Genomic DNA, 24,125 nt, shown 5'->3' on the forward strand with positions numbered 1-24,125 from the left:
CCTATTCTATGCCAATCCTCACTAAGACTGCAGTCTCCATCTGAATGGGAACCTATGAAAAATCCTCTGTTAGGACTGAAGTCTATATATCTGTGGAGGGGAAATGGCCCTGGTTTGATTAAAAACGCCTGCAGCTAACAGGTGGAGTGCTCAGTCAGAAGGTAAATGAATGCAAATTTCTGGGGGCAGAATGTGACAGTGAGACACAGGAGGGGGCAGAATGTGACAGTCAGACACAGGAGGGGGCAGAATGCGAGACACGGGGCAGAATGTGACTCACAGGAGGGGGCAGAATGTGACAGAGAGACACAGGAGGGGGCAGAATGTGACAGTGAGACACAGGAGGGGGCAGAATGTGAGGCACAGGGGCAGAATGTGACAGTAAGACACAGGAGGGGGCAGAATGTGGCAGACAGGAGGGGGCAGAATGTGACAGTGAGACAGGAGAGGGCAGAATGTGACAGTGAGACACAGGAGGGGGCGGAATGTGAGACACAGGGGGCAGGATGGGAGACATGGTGTAGGATCATGGGGCAGGATGGATACGATGTAGACAGATGGGGCAGGATCGGGAGATCATATGGGGGCAGAATGGATATGCATGAGGGTAGGATGAGAGAAAATATGGCTGGAGCCAGGAATGAGACACCCGGGGGTCAGGATGGGGGATATGATTACCATAGGGGCTAATTAAGGGATATTATTACTGCAGTGATGTATTTATTTTATTTTTTTGAGGATACTGTTAAATCGGGGGAGGTTCTGTTACTGTGCAGAGAGACGCTATGTCACCTTTTTTTTTCATCTGGTGTAATGTAGAAGTTGGGAAAAAAATTAAGTATTGTGTTCTGCAAGTGGAGTTCTAGATAACTGTTATTTCCTGCAGAGATGAGCCCTGGCTGGAAGGCGTGATGGCGGTCTGTGCTGGATGAAAGATGAAAAGCAAAGATGAAGGACTTTACCTAGAAACGTCACTGGTGAGTCAGTGTGTTACTGTCATGGTTTGCTTAGCCTGTGGGATTAGGTAGTTCAGAGGTGAGTGAGGACGGCCTCACTCTGAGATTCTGGGAGGCTTTTTATAGCCTCATTGTGGGCTCATTCCTCGTCGCTTATACTCAGACCCTTGGCTGAGTGTGTGTGTGACCCTGGTGTGCTTTGTGACTGTGATACCGCCAAACTGGGGCCTAAATTTATTGGCCACTATGAGGTCATCAAAGTGGTGAACCCGGTAACCTACCGCCTCCGTCTTCCTCCCTCTTTAAAACGCCATCATGTTTTTCACAGGTCTTTACTTAAACCCTTGGGGTCGGTGAGGGAAGGTACTGACACTGTTCCTTCTCCAGTTTTGGTTGAGGGACATATGGAGTTCGAGGTACAACATATTGTGGACTCCAGGCGGATTTGGGGCTCTTTGCAGTATTTGGCATATTGGAAGGGGTACGGTCCTGAGGAGCGGTCATGGGTACCAGCCAGGTCAGTACACTCTGATCGTCTGGTTCGTGAGTTTCATGCCCGGCATCCTGGGAAACCTGGGGGTTCCGTTGAGAGGAGGGTACTCTCATGGTTTGCTCAGCCTGTGGGATTAGGTAGTTCAGAGGTTAATGTGGACGGCCTCACTCTAAGATTCTGGAAAGCTTTTTATAGCCTCATTGTGGGTTCATTCCTTGTCGCTTATACTCAGACCCTTGGCCGAGTGCGTGTATGACCCTGGTGTGCTTTGTGACTGTGATACTTTATGCTTGTTTGGTTCTGATCCGGTTTTGTTCCTGTTACGAGTTTTGCCTGTCCCTCTTGTACTATGTTGCTATCTCTGTGTATGACTCTTGTCTTACGTTCTGACTACTCTCTGCTTGACCCTCTGGTACCGCACTGCCCTCTCCGTGTATGACTCTTGGCTTACATTCTGACTACTCTCTGCTTGACCCTCTGGTACCGCGCCACCCTTTCTGTATGACCCCCTCTTTGTCTGACCTGCATTTCCCTCGCCACTATTACAGAATCCCTGTAGTAGAATCCTACAGTCATCTCCAGCAGTAGGACGCTAAGCCCCGCTCACTGTGGTCACACGATCGTAGGTCCTTGTACTCCTGTCTACCTTTAGTGTCGCTGGTCCTGTTCTCGGAACTTTCCCTGCAGTTTCGGACCCCGGGCCCTCCCGTACTCTGGTTGAGTAACCCTGCTCAGCCGTAGCAGTCTGCCAGCACTGACAGGATCCTGATAGTTACCTGTTCAATGACACTATACACTATATACAGAGTGACACCCCCGGAAGAAGCTGGCGGCGAAACGCGCGTCGGGGTGTGGGGACACCTTATGATCCTGTGCCACAGGTAGATATCAATTTTGGCTCTTTTTTGCAATTTAATTTCTATTTTGGCTTATTCATGGACTGTATCATGGTCCTCAGTAACGGAGCTTAGTCATTGTTAACCTCATGTTATGGCTAATTGGTAGAGTTGAGCGAAACGGGTCGAAAAATTTCAAAAGTCGCCGACTTTTGGCAAAGTCGGGTTTCATGAAACGAAACCCGACCCTAGGATGAGGTCGGCCACGAGGTCGGCGACTTACGTGCCAAAGTCGCGTTTCAAAAGTTTGTTTTGCGCTCTTTTTCAGCCAATCAGGATCCACGGACACTGTGGGCAACGTGATGACATAGGCACGGGTCACCACCATCTTTCAGAAGGGCATGCAAGTGATTGGCTTGCTTTGGGGGGCGTCACAGGGGGTATAAAAGGGCGTGCACGCCGACCGCCATGTTACTCATGTTGATCTCAGAATAGGGAGAGCTGCTGCTGCTGCTGATTTTGTAGGGAGAGCATTAGGCAGGGAAGAAGACACCAAAAACTGCTTCTGCTGCTAGCGATTTTGCCTGTACAACACACCAGTCACTGTGTGTGCAGTGCAAGGGGAGGCCCTATAGTGGTGTATCAGTGGTGTTGGTTGTTGGGCTGCCTTCTAAGGCTTCCTGACATTCCTGCATTGCTGTTTACCACTGCTCCGCAAACTGCTTTTTTAAAAGCAATCCCAATTTTTTTTTTTGTCCTGCTGAGAAGAAAAAAAAACTGCTTCTGCTGCTAGCGATTTTGCCTGTACAACACATCAGTCACTGTGTGTGCAGTGCAAGGGGAGGCTATATAGTGGTGTATCAGTGGTGTTGGTTGTTGGGCTGCCTTCTAAGGCTTCCTGACATTCCTACATTGCTGTTTACCCACTGCTCCGCAAACTGCTTTTTTAAAAGCAATCCCAATTTTTTTTTTTGTCCTGCTGAGGTACTGAGTGTGCATTTTTTCACACCATACAGCGGTGTACGCTCCTCACACAGTACCGTGTAATGGCTGTTATCACAGCCACAGTGAAGCTATCAGTGTGTCACTCTGTGAGAATAAAACGAGGACATGTTCCGTTCTTACAGACCTGCACTCAAGGGAGATTCCTATTCTGCCCAATTCTACATACACCTTGTAGTTTGTGATACACTAGCCAATTTCTGCCTGTGACATAGCGCTGTGAAATTCAGTGGGCCTCACACAATCCATAAGTGTCCAGTGTCCACAAGTGTGTGCAGAAATTCAAAATCTCCCTTATCCTCTAGTCACTTTGGTCACAGCTGTGCCATCGAGCCTGTGACATAGCGCTCAGATATCAGTGGGCCTCACACAATCCAAAAGTGTCCAGTGTCCACAAGTGTCTGCTGAAATTCAAAATCTCCCTTATCCTCTAGTCACTTTGGTCACAGCTGTGCCATCGAGCCTGTGACAGAGCGCTCAGATATCAGTGGGCCTCACACAATCCAAAAGTGTCCAGTGTCCACAAGTGTCTGCTGAAATTCAAAATCTCCCTTATCCTCTAGTCACTTTTGTCACAGCTGTGCCATCGAGCCTGTGACATAGCGCTCAGATATCAGTGGGCCTCACACAATCCAAAAGTGTCCAGTGTCCACAATTGTCTGCAGAAATTCAAAATCTCCCTTATCCTCTCGTCACTTTTGTCACAGCTGTGCCATCGAGCCTGTCACATAGCGCTCAGATATTCATTGGGCCTCACACAATCCAAAAGTGTCCAGTGTCCACAAGTGTCTGCTGAAATTCAAAATCTCACTTATCCTCTAGTCACTTTGGTCACAGCTGTGCCATCAAGCCTGTCACATAGCGCTCAGATATTCATTGGGCCTCACACAATCCAAAAGTGTCCAGTGTCCACAAGTGTCTGCTGAAATTCAAAATCTCCCTTATCCTCTAGTCACTTTTGTCACAGCTGTGCCATCGAGCCTGTGACATAGCGCTCAGATATCAGTGGGCCTCACACAATCCAAAAGTGTCCAGTGTCCACAAGTGTCTGCTGAAATTCAAAATCTCCCTTATCCTCTAGTCACTTTTGTCACAGCTGTGCCATCGAGCCTGTCACATAGCGCTCAGATATCAGTGGGCCTCACACAATCCAAAAGTGTCCAGTGTCCACAAGTGTCTGCTGAAATTCAAAATCTCCCTTATCCTCTAGTCACTTTGGTCACAGCTGTGCCATCGAGCCTGTCACATAGCGCTCAGATATCAGTGGGCCTCACACAAACCAAAAGTGTCCAGTGTCCACAAGTGTCTGCAGAAATTCAAAATCTCCCTTATCCTCTCGTCACTTTTGTCACAGCTGTGCCATCGAGCCTGTCACATAGCGCTCAGATATTCATTGGGCCTCACACAATCCAAAAGTGTCCAGTGTCCACAAGTGTCTGCTGAAATTCAAAATCTCACTTATCCTCTAGTCACTTTTGTCACAGCTGTGCCATCGAGCCTGTGACATAGCGCTCAGATATCAGTGGGCCTCACACAATCCAAAAGTGTCCAGTGTCCACAAGTGTGTGCAGAAATTCAAAATCTCCCTTCTCCTCTAGTCACTTTGGTCACAGCTGTGCCATCGAGCCTGTGACAGAGCGCTCAGATATTCAGTGGGCCTCACACAATCCAAAAGTGTCCAGTGTCCACAAGTGTCTGCAGAAATTCAAAATCTCGCTTATCCTCTCGTCACTTTTGTCACAGCTGTGCCATCGAGCCTGTCACATAGCGCTCAGATATTCATTGGGCCTCACACAATCCAAAAGTGTCCAGTGTCCACAAGTGTCTGCTGAAATTCAAAATCTCACTTATCCTCTCGTCACTTTTGTCACAGCTGTGCCATTGAGCCTGTCACATAGCGCTCAGATATTCATTGGGCCTCACACAATCCAAAAGTGTCCAGTGTCCACAAGTGTCTGCTGAAATTCAAAATCTCCCTTATCCTCTAGTCACTTTGGTCACAGCTGTGCCATCGAGCCTGTGACAGAGCGCTGAGATATTCAGTGGGCCTCACACAATCCAAAAGTGTCCAGTGTCCACAAGTGTGTGCAGAAATTCAAAATCTCCCTATCCTCTAGTCACTTTGGTCACAGCTGTGCCATCGAGCCTGTGACAGAGCGCTCAGATATTCAGTGGGCCTCACACAATCCAAAAGTGTCCAGTGTCCACAAGTGTCTGCAGAAATTCAAAATCTCCCCTGTCCTATAGACACCTTGTACCTTGTTTTACATTACTATATAGTTTGTTGGATTTTGTCTACATTTCTACCAAAAATGAGGAAGGCTGGTGGAAGAGGCCGTGGAATTGGGCGGGGGTTGGCAGCTGGCAATGATGGTGTTGGTGGTGGATCTGATGGTAGTGGCAAGAGCAAAATAGGACCGAATGCAGGAGGTGTTGAGCCTGCGTCATCGTCTGGCTACATAAGGCCTCGAACGCTTAGTTTTCTAGGAGTTGGCAAACCGCTTTTAAAGCCAGAGCATCAGGAAAAAGTTTTGTCTTACATTGCTGACTCAGCCTCCAGCTCTATCGCCTCCTCTTCTTCAGTTGTAAAAAGTAAAAGCACTGAGTCGTCATTGGAGGCTCATGTTCATGAACCACACCTTTCCTTGTGTCCTTCACCCCAACCAAGATTGAAGGATGACGCAGGCCATACTACTGATTACTCCATGGAGCTGTTTTCACATACCATGCCTGGATTATCAAGTGAAATGGTGAATTACCCAGGCCAAGATGAATCTGACATGGAGTGCACTGATGCACAGCCGCTGATGGATGATTCTGCTGGTACATTCACTCAGAGCACTACATTGTCCTCGCAGTGTACAGAGCCAGATTCTGACCCTGATGAGACTCAGGTGCCCCTTCCCGCACACTATACCACCATACACGGTGACACAGAGGAAGGTGCACATGACATAGAAGAGGAGGTGATGGATGACCCAGTTGTTGACCCAGATTGGCATCCATTGGGGGAAGAGGGTGCTGCTTCCAATAGCTCAGATGAGGAGCATCCACAGCAGACATCGACATCGCAACAGCTGTTATCTGGCAGGCCCGGAGCACTCCAAAGACAGGTTCCAAACATCAAAAGAGTTGCTGGACAGCTTGTCCAGAGGGTCAAAAGATCACAGCGTGCTAGGCCGCAAAATGTCTGCCAAAGTAGGAAGAGTGCAGTGTGGCACTTTTTTGAACAAAATCCTCATGATCAGGGCAAGGTTATCTGTAAGAAGTGCGCAAAGACCTTTAGCCGAGGGAAAAATCTGAAAAATTTGAATACCAGTTGCATGCTTAGACATTTAACCAGCATGCACTTGCAAGCGTGGACACAACACCAAACCTCAAGTGCCACATGTGCAACTGATCACAACGAAGGTAGTCAGCAACGCTACATTGTTTCCCCCACTGTAAGCCCACCGGTTAGCACAGCAGCAAATGTTGAGGTGTCGTTGCAAGGCCACAGCAGTCAGGGAATCCCACTGTTATATCAACGAAATACTGAATCTAGGCCATCAGAAAGAACACCAACTCCATCACCATCATCAACCCTCTCTCAGTCCACCCTGTCCACTGCTACTTCCACCATATGCAGCTCTCAAGTCCAGCTCACCCTCCCAGACACTATGAGTAGGTCAAGAAAGTACTCAGTCTCTCATCCGCGTACACTGGGTTTGAACGCCCACATTGCCAAACTAATCTCATTTGAGATGATGCCCTTTCGGTTGGTGGAAAGCGCAGCTTTCCGCGAACTCATGGCCTATGCAGTACCACGCTATGACCTACCCAGTCGCCACTTCTTCTCTCGCAAAGCCATCCCAGCCCTCCACCATCATGTGAAAGACCGCATTGTCCATGCACTCAAGCAGTCAGTGAGCGGAAAGGTGCACCTCACAACTGATGCATGGTCCAGTCGGCATGGCCAGGGCCGTTACGTGTCCATCACTGTGCACTGGGTTAATGTGGTGGATGCAGGGTCCACAGGGGACAGCGGTGGTGGGACAGTGCTGCCTAGCCCACGGTATAGGAAACAGTTGGCTGTAGGCGTTCGACCCTCCTCCTCCTCCAGAAGCGAAAGCTCGTCCACAGAGCGCAGTCGTACGAGCACTCCATCTGCAGCTGCCACTGTTGCACACGAGGTGTCCCCCTATCGAGCAGCTAGTGGAAAGCGTCAGCAGGCAGTGTTGCAGATGATGTGTTTGGGCGACAGACACACCGCCGAGGTGCTGGCCGAGTACTTTCAGCGACAAACTGAGTCATGGCTGGGCAGTGTACATCTTGAGGCAGGCAAGGTAGTTAGTGATAACGGGCGTAATTTTGTGGCAGCCATAGCCCTTTCAAAACTCAGCCACATACCTTGCTTGGCTCACACCTTGAACCTGGTGGTGCAGTGCTTCCTCAAAAATTATCCGGAGTTAACAGCCCTGCTCCAGAAGGTGCGAAGACTGTGCGTGCACATCCGCCGGTCGCCTGTACACTCCGTTCGTATGCAGAAGCTGCAGCGATTGCTCCACCTTCCCAACCACCGCCTCATTATCGACATTGCAACAAGGTGGAACTCCACCCTGCACATGGTGGAGCGGCTGTGCGAGCAGAGGCAGGCCATAATGCATTTGTGGGAGGATACACGGCCAGGCACTTTGAGAGCAGACATGGAGTTGACCGGTGTGCAGTGGTCGAAGCTGAAAGACCTCTGTAAAGTCCTTCAGTGTTTTGAGGAATGCACACGGCTGGTAAGTGCAGACGACGCCATCCTAAGCATAAGCATCCCACTTATGCGTCTGCTCATGCAAACTTTGACGCACCTTAAGGAGCAGGCTTCTGCAGCCAATGTTGATGAGGAGGAAGAGGAGGAGGGAATCCTTGATGACATTCAGCCATTGTCTGCTCAGGGACCTCTCCTGGACGAGGTGGAGGAAGAAGAGGAGGAGGAGGAGGATGATGGGGATGATTACTTAGGGGAGGAGGATGCATCTTGTGGGGCAAGTGAAAATGTTGGCGTGGCAAGGTCTGGTACAGGGTTTGTGCGTGACTGGAGGGATGTGGATTTGCCAGAAAGTGCTCCTCCAACCAGCACTCGCAGTGCATCATTGACACCGGGAACATTGGCCCACATGTCAGATTATGCCTTGCAGATCCTAAAAAGGGACCCCCGCATTGCCAAAATGATGAACGATGACGACTACTGGTTGGCCAGCATCCTGGATCCACGCTATAAAGGCAAATTACAAAACATCATGCCACAGGAGAACCTTGACCTAATATTGGCTAATAAACAAGCAACTCTGGTAAATCGGTTGCTTGAGGCATTCCCAGCACACAGCAGCGGTGATGGTTCTCACACGAGCCGTACGGGCCGGGGGCAGCTTGGCAGATGTGTTCGTGGTGCACACAGCAGAAGTGGCATTGGAGACAGGGGTTTCATGACAATGTTGTGGACTGATTTTTCAAGTACCGCTCACACAACTGGTAATACTGCATCGATGGAAAGTGACAGGAGACAGCAGTTGTCAACTATGGTTACAAACTACTTTTCCTCCCATATCGATGTTCTCCCACACAGGTCATTCCCCTTTGACTATTGGGCCGCTAAACTGGACACCTGGCCTGAATTGGCACAATATGCCTTACAGGAGCTCGCTTGCCCAGCTGCAAGTGTGCTATCGGAAAGAGTCTTCAGTGCAGCTGGATCAATCCTGACAGAAAAAAGGACCCGTCTGTCAACCCAAAATGTGGATGATCTAACCTTCATTAAAACGAACCACGCATGGGTTTCCAAGGATTTTGTCCCACCTTCCCCTGATGACACATAGGGTGACAGAAAAATGGCTTGCTTTGGTCCACCTCTTCCTGGGACTTGACCTATTTCACCTTTTGCATCAGCTGAATGTCCAACATCAACATATGCCACTTTCTAAAACTCCCTAACTGTGCTGCCTCCCCCCCCCCATGGCCGGGGTCACCACCTAGCGCACGACACCGTGCGAGTGCCGTTGCCCTGGACAGGTGGGTAGGCCGACTCTTGGGCGCGGGCACTGGCACAGGGTCCTTCATAGTGCAATCAAGTGTCTCTGACGGTGGTGGTGCACACCCGCCGTCAGACACACCGCCATACTATGAGGGGCCCAGTGCCAGTACCGACGCCCACGAGTGGGCCCCCCTTGCTTGGGCAGGGCCCCAGCATTTGCAATCTTTACCTCTCCCTGCTCCTCCGCTGTGTAGTCTGGGCCGTCAAATCCATACTGTGCCTGACACCATCTGAGCCTGCCTCCTGATGTATAGACATATATTTTGAATGTGTACGCTATCCATACATGTTATCCGGGGATACGGTACCCTTTCTAACCTTTGTGCAATCACGTGCAATCCATACTGGGCCTAACACCGTCTGAGCCTGCCTCCTGATGTATAGACATATATTTTGAATGTGTACGCTATCCATACATGTTATCCGGGGATACGGTACCCTTTCTAACCTTTGTGCAATCACGTGCAATCCATACTGGGCCTAACACCATCTGAGCCTGCCTCCTGATGTATAGACATATATTTTGAATGTGTACGCTATCCATACATGTTATCTGGGGATACGGTACCCTTTCTCACCTTTGTGCAATCACGTGTAATCCATACTGGGCATGAGAACGGCTGGCGAGCTGTTAAGCAAGCTACAGCACCTGTGGTTTGCACACGTAAGTTTTTCATTTTTTCAGGAATGACGGTTAGGCCTAATTCCGGAACTGCGGTTGACCTGCACTTACTGGGAAATCATTGTTCGCGGGTAATAATTGTAATCAGTGATCCCCATCACTAACGTTGTTCAGCGGGTTATCTGCACTTGTAAGCGACAAACGCTGGCCTTTTCAGTGTAGCGCACATGCAGCCACGGACATGTAAGGGCATGACACACCAGTTATTGGCCAATCTCATGTGCCAGAGCCTCACGTGTACCTCTAGTAAGCCGGACTCGGACAGCGGGGCATGACGGAGTCTCGTTCGTTAACGGAATTAAGCTTGCAATGTGTGCATCTGTTCTGTAGCTGGCATGGTTGAGGTTTCCCAGGTGGAGTCGAATTTAACCGTAGGCTCCACTCCTGGTGGTGCCCTTCTGGACATTCCTTTAAGGTTCAGCTTTGCAACCATACTGCCCACGTAAAACAAACACTTTGCCTTCATGAACGCTGTTTGGAGGGTCATGACTCGTGGGAATAACGCCGCCCAATCAGTTAACCTGCTAGAGAGATCGTTCGTTGCTCCCAAGCATGACATCACACTCCCTAGGAAGAAGGTAATGCCACTGTGGCGACCGTACTCCTGGGGGCGACACAAGTGCACTGATGCCCAGCCACTGCTCGATGAATCTGCTGGTACATTGACCCAGACCACTACATTCCCCTCGCACGCTACACGACCTGAATCTGACCCTGATGAAACTCAGGTTACCCTTCCCATATACAGTTCCATCTTACACGGTGACAAAGAGGAAGCTGCAGATGAAAGTGCAGGTTCGGCCCACCCGCCATCAGACACACCACCGTACTATCAGGGGCCCTGTGCCAGTGCCGTCGCCAATGAGTGGGCCCCCCCTGCTTGCTCAGGATCACAGCACTTGCAAAGTTGAAATACTGTGCAGTGAGATGGAAGATGGGGACGACGAGGAGTCCAGAGAAGTACAGGGATTCCCTAGCGAGGAGACTTATTTGATTGTTTTCAATGTTGGGACAGCAATTTTTGGGGAGCACTATACTCTGGAGAATGATAGATGGGGCCCACCATACACTGGAACATTCCAAAGGTGGACATCAGACACTGGAGCAGCATTTACAGGGCCCATTATACACTAGAGCATTAGAAATGGGGCCCATTATGTTTGGAGCATTATTTGGGCCCATAAGACAGTGGAGCTTCATCCATGGGGACCAACATATACTGTAGCATTATGTGGAGCTCATCATATACTGTTTCAAACATTATATGGGACCAATGATTCTGTATGGAGAAATAGATGGGCCTCGTCATGAGATGTAAAAAGTGAAGTATTTTTCATTGTACTATACCGCTATTTCTCTGCCGTATCGGAGCATGATGAGTTGTGGTATGTGTTAAAGGGGCGCTCTTTCGCCCAGGGCACATGAAAACCTGCAGCCAGCCCCCCCCCCCACAACTTTAGCCAAATAACCCCCATTTTTCAGTGCGTAACTTGTATTATGAAGTTAATTAAGGTTGACAAGCTTAAGTAAGAAGAATTGATGCTTTTGGCATTCAAATGGGCACTGTAGGTGTGCTTCCTGTCCTCCTCTCACTGCCGACTTTTATTCCCCATTGACTTACATTGGGTTTCGTGTTTCGGGACGACCCCGACTTTTCCCTATAATCGGACGATCTTGCTCGACCCGACTTTTGGAAAAGTCGGGTTTCACGAAACGAAACTCGACCCTAAAAAGCCAAAAGTCGCACAACTCTACTAATTGGTATTTTTAGGGCTTTGTCAGCATTTGAATGGTATATCTTATGCAGCAGGGGTTTATCATGTTGATTAAGCTATTGTGCTAGGGGATTATTCTCTATTAGAGCCTTTCACTGTTTACTACCAAGGATAATTGATATGTGGTAACCCTATTTGCTTATGTGCATTGATTTGCATTATACCACATTGCATGACGTTATAGCCTACTACAATCATTTGTTTGGTGTCCTCTATCATGGCTATCTTGCTGCAATTTCACATTGTTTTTAGGATTTTCTTCAATAAAAATATATCTTTTAATTGAAATTCATAGTGGGATTTCTTCTTTGCCCTTCATTTAGTTATGAGGGATTAGTTGTATCCACTATATACAGAGTGCCTTTGTACAATGTCACCAGTAATCACTATATTACCTGTACACAGACACTACATGCTAAGTACAGATCTCCTGTGTATAATGGCACTTATGGTGATAGTATTATGTTTTTTTTTATTAATGATCAGTATGGTAGTATCCAGTCACCATGTGCTGGTAATATGTGGTCTGGGCATGGTGCGGTGGTATTTGTCCCTTGTATGTGCTATTATTCTGTCACTGGTGGTAATATGTGGTCTGGTCATGGTGTGGCTGTATTTGTTCCTTGTATGTGGTATTATAGGTCACTATGTGGTGGTAATATGTGGACTGGACATGGTGCAGTGGTATTTGTCCCTTTGGATGTGATATTATTGGTCATTTTAAAAATTGAAAAATAAATAAAAATATACCTAAATTGTATTGGATATTTTAGCAAATGTTTAATAGGTTAGAGTAGAGCAGGGCCCGGCCAAAAGAGTCTACCTTGTCGTGGTGGCAGATTTAAAAAATCTTTTGGCCAAAACAAGAGCTGCAGGCTATGTGTGTGATCTGGAGATGGGAACTGTTAATGTGTGATTGGTGAGCAGTGGAGTTTTTCCAAGAAAGAGTGGTGGGGCTGTGGACATTTCAAGGGGTGGAGGGCGGGGCTGTGGACATTTCGAGGGGTGGAGGGCGGGGCTGTGGACATTTTGAGGGGTGGAGGGCGGGGCTGTGGACATTTCGAGGGGTGGAGGGCGGGGCTGTGGACAGTTTGAGGGGTGGAGGGCGGGGCTCTGGACAGTTTGAGGGGTGGAGGGCGGGGCTGTGGACAGTTTGAGGGGTGGAGGGCGGGGCTGTGGACAGTTCGAGGGCTGGAGGGCAGGGCTGGTTGGAGCCTGGGTGGAGTCTCAAAGGGGCCCCGAAACTTTTGCCAGTATGGGGCCCGGAAATTCCTAGTGGCAGCCCTGACGAGATTAATTACATATAATGACTTGTAACTGACTAAACATATAAAATAGCATATGATTTAGTACCAACAAAGTACTAAATAGCAAAGTGACAAGTGCATATACCAATAAATATAAAGTACCAACCCAGCAGGCCCTCTATCATGTTCATTTTGCTTGAGCATCTTCCGAGCAATTATCCTCTCAATTATTTCACAGAAACAGTAGAAAAAATTCCTGCAAGGGAAAATAGCAAAGCTTTTGCTCCATTGCAAATTTTGTTGAACATCAATGTTGCACAAAAATTTGCAACAATTTTGCATTCCTATCCCACATTTCAAATATGGGTTCGAAAGTGGGCGTGTTTAACTAGCCAAAATGATCTAAATTAAGATTTAAGACCTTTTTAAAAATATCCCAAAAAAATTAGCATTTTTCACTCCAATTGGGGGGGTTGGCTTAAAAACTAAAGCCAAAATTGCTACTTTATGGTAAATTATGGAAACACAGCAAGCAAAACAGAAGTCCAATAGACAATTCTTAATAAACCTCTCTCTTTGTACTGTGCATATACCGTACTTGTGTAAGTTTTTTCATTGCTAAAATAAATTAAACATCGTAACTTCATATGTTAAGAAGCCCGTAGGCCATGGCACAGTCATGTTTCACTGTATACTGTCTCTGCACAATGACATATTACAGAAATAGTCTTCCCTAGAAACGAAATACCACTGTAATGTAGAACAGGCATTGCAACGAAAAAAGACCTGCATGCCTCTGTGCAGCCTTGAGTTATGTGCATAAGAACATATTTTTTAACATTTATTTCTTGGTATAATGTGTTAATAAGCAGGGTGCAAAGTTTTTTTAATTTATTTTAGGGCTTCTATAGTATAATTGATTTAAGGAGTTACTCCGGTCATCTGCTAAAATCTAAAGTCACTATATGTCACTGCATACTTCTGTATTCTTATAGTGTGTGTGTACACCGCACGCTGTCAGGTTCCTCTGGTATTGCTGCCAAGAGTCGGCAGTTACTTGGCCATAAGTATGTGGTTTGTATACTTCCAGCCCCATTCTGACTTAACTTACTTCACTCATGCTGTAAGGATTCATAATTCTGCTGTATAGATTTTTATCATATGACTGGACAACTCCTTAAGGCTGTGTGCACACGCTGCAGATTTTGCTGCGGTTCCGCAGCGGTTTTGGCCGCTGCGGACCAGCAGCAGTTTTTGCTGCGGTGTACAGTACCATGATTCCCTATGGGAATCAAAAACCGCAGTGCAGACGGTGCGGAATTTTCCGCGCGGATTATCTGCGGTTTTCAATCCGCAGAAAGAATTGACATGTCAATTCTTTCTGCGGATTCTCCTGCGGTTTGCCATCTCCTCCATTGAGGAGATGAAAAACCGCAGGGCAAAACCGCAGAGCAATCCGCAGGTAAAACCGCAGGTCTTTTGACCTTCGGTTTCACCTGCGGATTTAACAAAATCCGCGCGGATGAATCCGCACATAATCCGCAGCGTGTGCACACAGCCTTAGAAGCTTACTGTATTGTACAGTCATGGCCAAAAGTTTTGAGAATGACACAAATATTATATTTTCACATGATCTGCTGGCCTCTGGTTTTTATGTGTGTTTGTCAGATGTTTTTATCACATACAGAAATATAATTGCAATCATATTATGAGTAACAAAAGGTTATATTGACAGTTAGAATGAGTTAATGCAGCAAATCAATATTTGCAGTGTTGACCCTTCTTCTTCAGGACCTCAGCAATTCTCCCTGGCATGCTCTCAATCAACTTCTGGATCAAATCCTGACTGATTGCAGTCCTTTCTTGCAAAATCAATGCTTTTATTTTGTCTGAATTTGAAGGTTTTTGTTTGTCCACCCGTCTCTTGATGATTGACCACAAGTTCTCAATGGGATTAAGATATGGGGAGTTTCCAGGCCATGGTCCCAAAATCTCTATGTTTTGTTCCCTGAGCCATTTAGTTATCACCTTTGCTTTATGGCAAGGTGCTCCATCATGTTGAAAAAGGCATTGTTGATCGCCAAACTGCTCTTGGACGGTTGGGAGAAGTTGCTCTTGGAGGACATTCTGGCACCATTCTTTATTCATGGCTGTGTTTTTAGGCAAGACTGAGAGAGAGCCCATTCCCTTGGCTGAGAAGCAACCCCACACATGAATGGTTTCAGGATGCTTGACAGTTGGCATGAGACAAGACTGGTGGTAGCGCTCACCTGGTCTTCTCCGAATAAGCCGTTTTCCAGATGTCCCAAACAATCGAAAAGGGGATTCATCAGAGAAAATGACTTTACCCTAGTCCTCAGCAGTCCACTCCCTGTACCTCTTGCAGAATATCAGTCTGTCCATGATGTTTTTCCTGGAGAGAAGTGGCTTCTTTGCTGCCCTCATTGAGACCAGGCCTTGCTCCAAGAGTCTCCGCCTCACAGCGCGTGCAGATGCACTCACACCTGCCTGCTGCCATTCTTGAGCAAGCTCTGCACTGCTGGTAGCCCGATCCCGCAGCTGAAACACTTTTAAGAGACGGTCCTGGTGCTTGCTGGTCTTTCTTGGGCACCCTGGAGCCTTTTTGGCAACAAGGGAACCTCTCTCCTTGAAGTTCTTGATAATGCGATAGATTGTTGACTGAGGTGCAATCTTTCTAGCTGCGATACTCTTCCCTGTTAGGCCATTTTTGTGCAGTGCAATGATGACTGCACGTGTTTCTTTAGAGATAACCATGGTTAACAGAAGAGAAACAATGATGCCAAGCACCGGCCTCCTTTTAAAGTGTCCAGTAGTGTCATTCTTACTTAATCATGACAGATTGATTTCCAGCCCTGTCCTCATCAACACCCACACCTGTGTTAATGGAGCAATTACTGAAACGATGTTAGCTGGTCCTTTTAAGGCAGGGCTGCAATGATGTTGAAATGTGTTTTGGGGGATAAAGTTCATTTTCTAGGCAAATATTGACTTTGCAAGTAATTGCTGTTAAGCTGATCACTCTTTATAACATTCTGGAGTATATGCAAATTGCCATTAGAAAAAATGAAGCAGTAGACTTTGTAAAAATTAATATTTGTGTCATTCTCAAAACTTTTGGCCATGACTGTATAGGCCCCGATACACATTGAACTAAAGTTAGCCAAACTTGCCTATTTTAGCTTTACAACTCACCCATCACAGATCATGTCAGGGTAGATAAAGATCTGGTAAAACCGATTAAGGACTGCCGATCCTTTTTAATTTCTATTTATATAATTGCCTTGTAATGTTTTCATTTCCTGTTCTCTTCAGATCTCACCATATCCCAGAATTCCAAGCGGAGGAAGTTCACCGACCGCCATATTGGGCACCCAAGTGATGGGTGTCTCAATATGGAAACTGCTGCTGGTACCAACCTATTGCACAGTACCACCAGCGGAACACAGTCGCACCACACACACACACTCTATACGCCGTACGCACCACACACTCACACTCTCACAATCACGCAGCTTCTTGTACTACCAGCGGAACACCGTTGCACTACGCCTGCGCAAATTCCGTGCAGGTGCAGAGAATCATGCAGCTGATCCGAGCGGCAGATGTGCGACGTGTCTACAGGCAGAGGAAGCCAGTCACATTAAAGGGGTTTTCCCACGAATGAAAGTTCATTTTAAAAATTGTCTGCGTCTGACTGTGTACGGAGCATACCACATCTCCTGGGCAGGGGAGGAAGCAAAAGACAATACTGACATTACAGCAGGGGATCACAGAGGATTCTTTTTGTGAGGTAAAATATTTCACTGCTGTTTTTAAACAATATTTTATCTCACAAAATGTATCCTCTGCGATCTCCTGCTGTAATGTCAGTATTGTCAATTGCTTCCTCCCCTGCCCAGGAGATGTGGTATGCTCCGTACACAGCTCAAATGGGACAGCACATGAGGGGAGAACACAGCACAGGAAGGAGAGAGACAGCAGACAAGGGGGATAGCACATGGGTAGACAGGTCAAAGAAGAGAGCACAGATGGGAGAAGTCAGCACATGGGGAAAGAGAGAGTAGATAGGTGGGTGAGCACATTAGGAGGAGAAATTCTCCACACTGCAAAGCCTGCCCCCATCGTGACATTACCACACTCCCGATGTGATAGCATCGGGCCTCCATCTAGTTAGAGAGATAAGCCACCACTAGAGGTCTCTTGCAGCCACTCTCCCATAGAGAACATAGGAGCACTCAGCAGAGCGAGCGCTCTTGTGTATGGAGGAGAAGGCAGAGATTGCTACTAGCCAAATGACCAGATATCTATTGTGTATGAGGCCCCAAAGAGCTTCATGATACTTCTTAAAATTTGATAAGGTTTCAAGACAGGATATGCAGTATTTTGACAAAGGCACATTATATCAAATGACCTTCAAGAAAATAAATGAAATCCCAACACAAAGCAGACAACATAAAACAATAAGAGCACCTTTAAACATGATAAACTTGTTTAATCAGTTCTTACCATTCACTTGGCGCTTCTCACTGGCATTTGGGCAATGTTCTAAACAGAGAGATTTTCCATTAGACACAAGAGGAATTTGCCTGTGGGTGGCCCTGTGGGAAAGATAGTTAATGAGTTCATGCAGTGGTTGTTGATGTAACAATTTCCATTAACACTTACGTACATGTGATGTTATTATTTGATGTAGGCATCTCATGTAAAGTTTTGTGAAGCAAGGGCATTGTTTAGCATATCATACTTACTGTAGCTCATTTTCTGCGGGCAGGTTCTTGAGATGTAAGCACTGTACAGGTTATTAAGGGGTTTTTAGTGCCTAATATGCATATATCATACCAGGAAATATTCCCAGGGTTTTTACTTTCCTTCCTCAGGTTGCAATGAAATTTTTGTAAGATACAGCTACAAAAAAAGTCCCAAGAATATTACTAGGGGATTCCACAAGTAAAACCAGAAAATTTCCAAAATTGATATCAGTGAACTGAGGAAACAAATTATGGAGCTACCACTAGATTTCCTAGTGTAACCCAAGCTGTCCCTTGTGTTCTAGTAATCTTTTGAATTAGGCCTGTTTCACACATCCGTTTGTCACCATCAGTCAAAATCCGCCGATTTGCAAAAAAACGGATCCGCCATTTATCTTGGCGGATCCGTTTTTTTCCCCATTGACTTTCATTATCGGTGGATTTTGACTGAGGATCGTCCGTTGCATCCGTATTTCTGCGGATCCGCCGAAATTTTGGCGTCCACTGAGATCACCGAACGGACAATGCAACGTTTTTTTGTTGTCCGGATCCGTATTTTCCTCTTTTGCTACATGTTTAACCCTAAATCCAATCTGACTGCTGGATAATAAAATCTCTCTCTCCCTCTCTCTCGCCTCCACTCACCGCCTCATCGCCCAAGATCTCGCCTCCACTCACCGCAACATGGCCCGAGATCTCGCCTCCACTCACCGCGACATCGGCCGAGATCTCGCCTCCACTCACCGCGACATCGGCCGAGATCTCGCCACCTCTGACCGCTACATCGCCGGTAGTCATTTTTTCTTTTCAGCCGTGGTTCCTTTAAAATTCCGAAATCTGCGGATCCTGGCGCACCAACGGTCCGGTGGCTCCCGTTGGTGTTTCATCGCCCACGGATCCGTTATCCGCCATTTTAGCGGCTGCCAACGCACAGGAAAAGCGTTAGTGTGAAATAGGCCTTAAAGGGCTTGTCCCAGGAACAAAGTATCATATATATAGATAGTCAAGTATAAGCTGACCCGAGTATAAGCCAAGGCACCTAATTTTGCATTGAAAAGCTGGATAAGCTTACTGACTCGAGTATAAGCCAGGTTTGTATTGTCCCCTCATCCCTGTCCTGCTATGTGTGGCTCCCCCTGTCCTGTCCTGCTATGTGTGGCTCCCCCTGTCCTGTAATGCTCTGTGTGGCTCCCACTGTCCTGTCCTGCTATGTGTGGCTTTCCCTGTCCTGCTCTGTGTGGCTCCCACTGTCCTGTCCTGTGTGGCTCCCTCTGTTGTATGCATGGCGCCCCCGGTCCTCTCGCTGTATGCATGGCTCCCCCCATCCCATCTTGTATGCATGGCTCCGCTCGGCTGCCCCATCCTCCTCCATCCTCCCCCGTCCTCCAACATCTCCGTTGTCTCGGCACGGCAGCTCTTGCTGTGCTCAGCGGTCACGTGGTACCACTCATTAAGGTAATGAATATGCACTCCATGCCTATGGGAGTGAAGATGCGAGCATATTCAGTACCTTAATGAGTGGTACCATGTCACCGCTCAGCACAGGGGAAGAGCTGCTGCATCGGGACAACAGAGATGCAGGGACGTTCAGCGATGACGCGAGGATGATGAGTATGATGTCACAGCCGCCGACTCCTGCCGCTGCTCCGCCGCTCCCCCTCCCCCGCTAACTTTGTGGACAATGACTTGTATATAAGCCGAGAGGGGGCGTTTTCAGCACAAAAAAGTGCTGAAAATCTCGGCTTATACACGAGTATATACTGGTACATTTTATTGAATAGATCTTGGAATACTATTAAGTTCCACAATTAGATTTGTTAAAAAAAATGTTCCTGTACTGATATAATCTTACAAATGTGCCCCTGCTATGTACTGTGTAATGGCCGTGTCTGATCATGCAGGAATATGGTCTGATTGGTCTGATCATACCACAGCTCCTGGGCAGGCGAGGACACAACACAGTATACAGACATTACAAGTGATCTTAGCTGAAGGAGGTATATAGGTAAATGTTAGCACAGCCAGTGGGGGAGGTGCCAGTCAGTAGGTTCCCAAACCTTTAGAATATATATCAAATACTGGGCACACTCATGAGATTCTGATGCGAAAAAGTGATTTAATACATACAGTAGCCACTAGTTACAAACGTTTCGGTCGTGATAGACCTTCATCAGTGTACTAGGGTAAGAATTGAGCAGACATGTGAGAAGCTCACATGTGGAGGCGTTGAGGAGACAGGCGGCGGAAACCGAGTCATAGGACACCTAGCAGCGCAGCTGCTTTGCTTCTGGCTATTACTGCAGTCACTGACCGTCAGCACTCCTACCAAATTCCTCATTAAGACTATCGTCTCCTCAATGCCACCACATGTGAGATTCTCACATGTCTGCTCAATTGTTACCCTAATACACTGATGAAGGTCTATCACACCTGAAACGTTTGTAACTAGTGGCTACTGTATGTATTAAATCACTTTTTCGCATCAGAATCTCATGAGTGTGCCCAGTATTTGATATACTTAGCTGAAGGAGGGACATGGATTGGCCAGACATGTGAGCAGTCATGCAGTAGGAGAGCTCTGATGACACAGGCCTGCATAAGAGTCCACTGGGCCACTGCGATACTGTAGTTCTGTTATAAGAGATGCAGAATATCCCTTGCATCTACTGACACCCGTTGGCACGTGATTATGGCCAAAGGTACCGGTAAAAAAGCTCAAGGAAGCAGCTCACACAGCATTCATAGAAATCCATGATGGCGCAGATGCGTGGAAGAGGGTGAACTATGATTATACTAGGAGCGCACAAGGACCCTTTAGTGAATGCCTGCTGCAGCTAGGAGCAAGTTGTCCTGATCGTTACTGGATCATGTTAGATAAAAGCACTGATAACCTTTTTTTTTCTCTGTGCTTGGAGATAGTTTTTGCCCCGGTGGCCAGTATGGTCATTGCACTGGTGTTTTTGATAGTTTTTGCCCCCGGTGGCCAGTATGGTCATTGCACTGGTGTTTTTGATAGTTTTTGCCCCCGGTGGCCAGTATGGTCATTGCACTGTATTTTTGGTTCTAGTTTGCCCCCGGTGGTGGTGAGTGTAATTTCATGGGGATCACTAACAGGAGTGATTGCTCTATATAAGGGTGTAAGGTGTGATAATCACTGTTGGTGATAGTGCTCAGTTTCAAGCAAGCCTGGGTGAAGGAAGGAGCTGGAGGAGAGTCCTGGAGTGGCAGCTATGGTGTCAGCAAGGAGTTCTTGGAGGGCATGGTGGAGTGGCAGCTATGGTGCCAGTGAAGAATGCCTGCAAAGCTTGGTGGAGTGGCATCTATGGTGTAGAGCTGCACTCAGTTTGCTGGACTCTGTCGCTGGAAAGCTGCACTCAGGTGCCGGACTCGGTTGCTGGACTGTTGCACTTGGGTGCTGGATTCTGTGGCTCCAAGGTGGCAGTCTAGCGCTGGACGCTGTTGCTAAAGTGGCACCCAGGTGTTGGACACGGTCAGAGGCGATTTCCATGTCGCTCTGACAGAGGGGTGGCAGCTATTCAGGAGGAAAGCTGCATTCTGATGGTGGACTCTGTTGCCAGGAGCAAGTGCAACAGAGTAAAGCTAAGTTGTGCTCCCTGCTTGTGTTTTTCCTTGGTGTGTATTAGTGCAGCGGTGGGGCCAGTGCCTGCACCACCCAGCTCCCTAGCAAGGGATAGGTGTAGGGTGTGCTAGGGTCACAGGTTCCTGATCGTCACCCGGTGCGGAACCGGCATAGGAAATGCTAGGAGCATTAGGGACACTGACTCAGGGGAGTGCAGGAGGTCTCCAAGTCCCCGTTCCCTATCACAGGACCCACCATTGTATCTGTTTCCCCTTTTCCTCTGTGTCTTGTTGTATCAGTTACCGGCCTGCGAGTCGTGTCACACAGGACATTTACACGTGCCGCTTCCTGTTGTATTAGTTACCGGCCTGCGGGCCGCATCACTCAGGACTGGGCACGTGACACAAGTGCTGCGAGTGCCCGGGAAACTGTGTGTGCTGGGGGGTGGGGCCTAGTGTTTGCTGTATAGAGCTGTAAGGAAAGCTTCAGTAAGAGGAGAGACTGTCCTGAGAAACACTGTGTGTGTGGAGCAGCTTGTGAGAAGAAAATAGATTAGACCCTGTAAGAGACCGTTCACTGCCAGCGTGTGTGGAGAGTGTTAACCCCTTCATCTTGGAAGCCTGAGGCCTTGCTGTGGATCAGAGACAGAGCATTCCTGAGAGCTGTGTGACTGTGGAGCTCTGTGGAGTCCCTGTTGTGGTGAGCTGGGAAGCAATATTGGAAAGATATTTTAAATAGAACCAGGCGGATTGCTTCTAGGAGAATTCGGGAGGACTACGGGAGGAGAGACGGCATCTTGAGGCTACAGAACTACAAGTCCCTGGTGTTTGGGCTCAGCATTCGCCGACAAGACGAGGAACCTTGTGTTGCTGCAACTGATTGGCGCCGAAGATTTGGGACTGGCTGCAGCCAATGCAATCTATATGCTTGAGAGGAGACTCACCTCAGGTTAACGGTACCATAGTCATAGATACCCAGGTATTCCTAGTTAAAGCGCTTAAGAACCTTGTATTATATTATTATATATTGCTATTGTAGGATTGTGTAGGTTATACTCAGTGTGTGCCATCCCAGGGGGGTCCCTTGATATCACTTCATTCGATTACACCTGTTCTCTGAGTACCTGAATCGACCTTTTGACAGGTAAATTTATTTTAAATCCCAGTGTAATACACTTTTTCAGGGACCCTTGGATTGGCATAGTGATTCAACTTCGGCTGAGTGAGTGTACTGTATTAGGGTATTTCAATCTGTTTCCTTCACATAATAAGTTCTACTTTATCTGCTATTTGAGTAAAGACAATTCTGGGATTTCTGCCTCAGTCTCGGTTTGTGACCCACTGGATCTTATTCGGACCTCTGATCATTACACTCGCCTTCGGGCGTGTACCAGGGCGGGAGAAGTAGTGGCAGCTACTATGGCAGTGAAGTAATCCACTTTTGATCTAACTACAGTATATCTTCAAATATGGAATTTATTTTAAAAATTATTGTTAACGTTCTAAAAAATTTCGGAAAATTTGGTCTCTCTTGGATGGGAAAGATATTAGTTATAAAAAAAAGAAAGCTAGGGTGGTGTCAGACGTTTTATATAAATCCAAAAATAATGGTGGCATTGCACTTCCCAACATTAAAGCCTATTATTTATCTAGTTTGGTTAAACATAGTGCATACTGGTTTAACAAAAATAACTCTCCCGCATGGACCCATCTAGAAGATTTGATTAATAATCACTGCCCCCTACAGGACATAATTATTAATCACCTTTTTAGACCACACCTACCTAATCCTAAATCTCCTATCTTCCAGGCGTTGACTAGCGCTTGGACTATACTAGCTAAACCTAACAAGAGAAGAAACAAACTAGAATTAACAACAAACTTCCCAATTTCCTTGCTCACTACCATCTATAAAATCGATCTTCCGGATAATTGGAAGCAACCGGGAATCAAAAAAGTAAGAGACTTGCATAATGGGCTGGATTTTATACCCTTCAAAGAAGTCAAAGAAAAATGTAATCTAACCTCCAAAGACTTTGTTCTTTTTAATTTTAAAAGATAGCATTCGTAATTTTATAAACAACAAAAATCCGAAGGCAGAAATTATTGCTATATTATTAGAAAATCCTAATAATAAATTTTTATGGAGCACCAAAAATCTTTAAAGTTATTTAAATAAAGATAGTACTTTCCATAAAAACTTATATATGGTAACGTGGGAATCAGAACTAAATATTTCTATTAACCACGAACAATGGGAAAACGCTATCAGAAACTCATATTCGTCCAACATTTCTATGATCCTTCACGAGACGGTATTACACCCCTTCTCGCCTAGCTCATATTGACCAAAAGGACTCACCCTTATGTTGGAGGAATTGCTGACTACACGGTAATCTTCTCCATATTTTTTGGAGTTGCCCTAAAGTTAAAAGCCTGTGGAAACAGGTATCGATATATGTTGACTCCCTTCTCAAGAGGCATTACCCGTTAACTCCAAAGGCCGCTCTTCTCTCCATTGACCTTGAAGAGTTCGACGCTTCGATAAGGTTTGTTATAATACATATTTTCCTGGTGGTTAGGAATTCCCTGGCATTGTACTGGAAAAAAGTGGATGTGCCAAAGTTTTCAGATATTTTGGAGAAAATCTCTTCGCACTACTCTTTGGAACTACGCTTCGCTATTACTAATAATAACTTAAAGAAACACGCAAAGAAATAGGACA

General features: G+C 46.8%; 1 long non-coding RNA gene across 1 annotated transcript; it reads left to right on the forward strand.

Moving 5' to 3' along the window:
* LOC141058072 (uncharacterized) lies at positions 1–22,666 on the forward strand. Its single transcript, XR_012222088.1, has 3 exons — positions 1–161; positions 887–977; positions 22,161–22,666. It is a non-coding gene; the product is annotated as an uncharacterized lncRNA (long non-coding RNA).
* The last annotated feature ends 1,459 nt before the right edge of the window (positions 22,667–24,125 follow it).

The sequence above is a fragment of the Dendrobates tinctorius genome, unplaced genomic scaffold, assembly GCF_039654945.1.
Source record: "Dendrobates tinctorius isolate UK_male_01 unplaced genomic scaffold, ASM3965494v1 ptg000209l, whole genome shotgun sequence".
Lineage (NCBI taxonomy): Eukaryota > Metazoa > Chordata > Amphibia > Anura > Dendrobatidae > Dendrobates > Dendrobates tinctorius.